The following is a 4281-nucleotide window of genomic DNA, read 5'->3' on the forward strand; positions in this document are numbered from 1 at the left end:
AAGACTTGTTCTCCAGACCCCTCACCAGCCTCGTTGCCCTTCTCTGGACACGCTCCAGCACCTCAACGTCCTTCCTGTAGTGAGGGGCCTAAAACTGAACACAAGATTCGAGGTGTGGCCTCACCAGTGCCGAGTACAGGGGCACGATCACTTCCCTACTCCTGCTGGCCACACTATTGCTGATACAGGCCAGGATGCCATTGGCCTTCTTGGCCGCCTGGGCACACTGCCGGCTCATGTTCAGCCGGCTGTCGACCAGCACCCCCAGGGCCTTCTCTGCTGGGCAACTTTCCAGCCACTCTTCCCCAGGCCTGTAGCGCTGCATGGGGTTGTTGTGGCCGAAGTGCAGGACCTGGCACTTGGCCTTGTTGAATCTCATACAGTTGGCCTCGGCCCATCGATCCAGCCTGTCCAGGTCCCTCTGCAGAGCCTTCCTACCCTCAAGCAGTCTGTCCCAACCTTCCCAAAAATGAAAGGTTTGGGGCACTGCACTGCTCATGGACTATCTCTTGAAAGATCTTTATTTGTGCAGAGCTCTTAGTATCTCTCCTCAGCCTCATCTGCTCTGAGAAACACAGCAGAACCTGGATGTCTATTCTGGTAGTTGCAAACACCGTGCAACAATAAATGGCTGTGCCATTCTTGCTCGCAGTCAGTACAGCCTCACAATCACTCAGGGTCCTGCAGAGGTTGCTGAGACCAAGAAAAATGCTTGTGCTGGTGCCTGCAGGGAGCAGGGTGAGGAGAGCAGGCAATCCTGCAAGAGGCTGCAGTTCCTCCCCATCCCATAACCAGGTGGGTACAACAGGACAGACAAAACTCATGGCAGGGAGGAAGAGGACTCGCTGCAAATTCACCCACCTGAGAACGGCATCCTGCGAAAAGCAGCTTTTTGGTTAATAATTTTCCATTTGAAGTTTCCTCCCCTCTGTGCCAACACATCTGCCCTGCTCGTCCCAGAGACACAAAGCAACGGACCATCCCGCCTCGATGCAATTCCTTCTTCCCACAAACCCCACCTTGTTCCTTTCAAATGACGACCTGAGGATTTCATAACGCTGCCGATATGCCGGCATCATATCGCGAGTCAGCAGCCGGGGAATGAACCCAGGAGCCCGGGGCTGGCAGCGACCCCCCCCGGTCCCGAAAAAAGGAGTTTATCCCCAGCCAGCCTCACAAGGGTAAAAAAAAAAAATCATGGCAATGAAGAAGAAATACAGCCGGTCACAGCCCTGACAAAATGCCATCCATAAACCATGGTAGCGGGTTCCTTTGCAGACACCGGCGCTCCCTTGCTCTGCAGCGGGGGGCAAAGCATTTCTTTTCCCCCAGGCTTCGTTTCTGCCATTGCAAAAAGGGATGCAATAGCTCTTTCCTATGTGTTGGGGGGGGAAATAAGTGTTTTCAGACACTTTGCCGCGTGCTTTGTTAGAAAATTAAATATGCCAGTGCAGCTTTTACTGCAGATGACTTGCCTGAGCCATGGATTCTTTTAGCAGCATCACTTTTTCTTGGCATGACAAATAAATATTTGGGAGTACCTAAAAGATTTAGATACCTGAGTCTTATTTTCAAAAATCGCTTGACCAGACCAACCTTGGTGAGAGTCAGCAGGTCTCAGTCTTCAGCATTATTTGCGCTTTTTTTTAATGTTTTACCAAATACTTCTTTTTAATGCACCCTGGAACACACTGCAGAGAGCAGAGCTATTATTTCTGTCTCATTAAAAGCAAAATGACTGAGAATCCACTCCCCAAGTTGCAAGCTGTTAGCCAATACACCAGACTTAAAGTGTGTTTTAGCATTATCATCATTTCTATTTTTCCCACGTAGTTTTACAGGTGCCTGCAAGGACCCAATGATGAGACCCAAAGCTTTGCTGTCGGGTTACCCGAAATACTCTGCAAGAACAGGCTTGGGGAGAACCAGGCACGTACCAAGAAAATTATTAAAGTGAACGAAGGGACCTCGTAGCGCGAAAGGAGAACAGCAGGTTGCAAAAACAAATGAAAACAAAACCCCGCACTTGCTCAACTCGCAGCAATCGCTACAGGCAGGGCAAGAAGAAACAAACATGACCTTCGGCGCATTTTTATTTTTGCACAGCTCTTTTGCAGGCAGCTGCAGGCAGCACAGGCTGCGGGAGAGAGCATCACGTGAGCGGGGGCATTCAGGGCAACGCTGGCCCTCACGTGCAGCTTCGGACATCTCCGGACTTCGGCCCCCGGGCGAGCAGGAGCCGCGGTAGGATGCGAAAGAGCAAACCCCTTTATTTAAGGGAAATTATCATCTTGTGCTGAGGCCTAAGAGCACGAGCAAACTCAAATGCAGAGAGCAAACTCTCAATGTGCTTTCCTGACACAGCGCATCGTGAGCATCGCTCCATGAACTTCGGCAGGGACCAGGTTCCAGTGCAGGAAAAGATAGACACGCACCCCACCAAGGAAGCCAGAACTGCCGGGGTTTAAAGCTAAAGGTTATTTTTTAGACTTTGTCCCATCAATTGGAGCATCCCTCCCCTGCGACCCTCCCAGAATCTCCCCTTTCCCATCGGGCTGTCCTGACCACTGCAAAATCACTTGCTTCGGCAAAGAGTTCCCCTTCCCTTTTGGCTTAAGTGAAGTAACTGAAGAGGAAAAATTGCAGGAGGAAGTTTGCGCTCCCTCACAGCACTTAACAGCAAACCGAAGCCGGACGAGCAGCCCTCCGCACCTCGTCTAAATTTGGGGTTTTCTGCCCGTGTCTCGTTTCCCCCCTCCCTCCCAGCCCTCGCAGCTGATGCACAGTCAGCGGTACGTGGCGTGGAGGCTGCTAGGGGTGGTACCTGCCTTTTCCATGGGCCAAACGACCGCAGCAGGGCCTCGATCTCTCCACTGAGTCACGTCCATCACGCTCCCATCCAACCTCCGCCCCAGCTGCCTGCCCCAGGCACGTCAGTCAGGGGGGAGTTGAAGCACACAGGCTTCAGAAAGGAAAAAGCTAAGCAAAATCCCCGGCAACACCAATAGTTTTGGGCTCAGCAAGAGGATTATTCAGTAAATAGTCATGCTTGCTATAAAAAGGACCGGGCAGGCATGAGCATGCCATGCAACGTCCCGGCTCCTCCTCGCCTTCGGGGCTTGGGGCAGCTCCTGCCCCGGTATTTTCTCCCACCGAGCCCCCTCCTCCAGGATCCTCGTTCAGAAAGCACCACGCCACAGAGAGGAACAAACCGGGCAGCGCTAGCCGAAGCCAGCCCCATGGCGAGGACCTCTTCTTCAATCCAATGCGCCACTGAAGCGTGACAAACCATGTCTACTCAACTCTCCTGGCATCGCAGCTATTCCCCCCAGCCAAGGGGATGCTGCCACCACCCTCGAACCCCTCCCCTCCTGCACATTTGCAAAGCAAAGGGAGCACCGTGGAAATTTCTCGGGCAACGAATAGCTGAGAAACGGCTGTCGGCTGCAAAGCTGGCTTCATTTTCCAAGTCAGGTTCGATACCTATGTGGGATTTACATATTTGACGGCGCTACGCCGGATAACACGCTAACGATGCTGGGCAAGCCCGGTGCTCTGCATTAACCCTTCTCATTCCACAACACGCAGGAGCCCCAAACCCGGCGCCCGCTCCTCCCGGGGCCCATGCACCTTCCCCCCCGTCCTGCAAGACAGGAGCTGCTTCCCAGGCATCGTCTGGGAAACCCTGAGCGCCATTCACAGCCGGGGATTTTCAGCCCCAAAAGACAAAATTTTGTGATTTATTTCCTGCTTGCCAGTACCTGGAACGAAGGCCCGCACACCAAGAGGAACTGAGCAGCCACAGTGCCAATGCTCTGCAGCACATAAGCGGCTATTCAGCACTTCTCCATTCCCAAAAGCACGGTTCAGACTCAAAAGAATAAATTGTGGGTTTCCCCAAACCGTGGCTTTTTTCCCGCAGCTCGGCGGCAGCAGCACACGGACGGACTCGCTCCCCGTCCGGGATTAGGTCGACATCAAAAGACCCTTTTTGGCCATGGTGCCTCCAAGAAATTCACGGGTGACCAATTAATACTATCAAACCCTCAGCCTGGCACCGGCTTCCTCCAGCAGCGCAGCGGCAGCTCGCCGGGGCGTATTTGGGCTGCACGGGGCAGGTTGCAAAGCCACAGCTCTCAGGACACGCGTGGACCGGGGGCAGTGCCTGCCGGGGGATGCTCAGAGCCTTCAGCAAAGGCACCCCAGGACCACGAAGGCGGCTTTGGAGCCAACTCTGACCGGAGAGAGGTGACACCACACACACACCCCCCCCCTGCCTCC

Source organism: Aptenodytes forsteri, unplaced genomic scaffold, assembly GCF_000699145.1.
Source record: "Aptenodytes forsteri isolate BGI_AS27 unplaced genomic scaffold, ASM69914v1 Scaffold178, whole genome shotgun sequence".
NCBI lineage: Eukaryota > Metazoa > Chordata > Aves > Sphenisciformes > Spheniscidae > Aptenodytes > Aptenodytes forsteri.